The sequence below is a fragment of the Acanthisitta chloris genome, unplaced genomic scaffold, assembly GCF_000695815.1.
Source record: "Acanthisitta chloris isolate BGI_N310 unplaced genomic scaffold, ASM69581v1 scaffold14211, whole genome shotgun sequence".
Lineage (NCBI taxonomy): Eukaryota > Metazoa > Chordata > Aves > Passeriformes > Acanthisittidae > Acanthisitta > Acanthisitta chloris.
Window position 1 is genome coordinate 2,170 of NW_008656593.1, and position 393 is coordinate 2,562.

General features: G+C 62.3%; 1 protein-coding gene across 1 annotated transcript in view; it reads left to right on the forward strand.

Moving 5' to 3' along the window:
• Positions 1–393, forward strand: part of LOC103811424 (peroxisome proliferator-activated receptor gamma coactivator-related protein 1-like) — a 5,633-nt gene that overhangs the window by 1,614 nt on the left and 3,626 nt on the right. The window lies entirely within an intron of this gene.

The following is a 393-nucleotide window of genomic DNA, read 5'->3' on the forward strand; positions in this document are numbered from 1 at the left end:
CTGGCCAATGTGGCAGGTAATGAATACCTGAGGTGAGGCAGGGGAGACTGCTGTGTCCTGGCAGGGCTGTGGTAGGGTTGAGGGACACCTTGGGGAGGGAGGGGGGACCGTGCCATGAGGGGGAGCCCCAGCTGGGTGGGTTGCAGCAAGGGGCTGTTGTTGAAAGCCTTCTGGTGCTTCCACAGGCCTCACGCCCCCAGCGACGCCTCCCCACCAGCTCTGGAAGCCTTTGCCTGCTGTCTCACTGCTGGCCAAGGCCAAGTAAAAAAGGAAGGGCCCCAGAAGACAGCCAAGCTGATGAAAGCCAAGCCACTGCCCCCAAACAAGGTCCAGAGGAAGAGCTTGGTGCCAGCCCCTGCCAGCTCAGCCCCCAGCCATGTCTGCTCGGGAGAC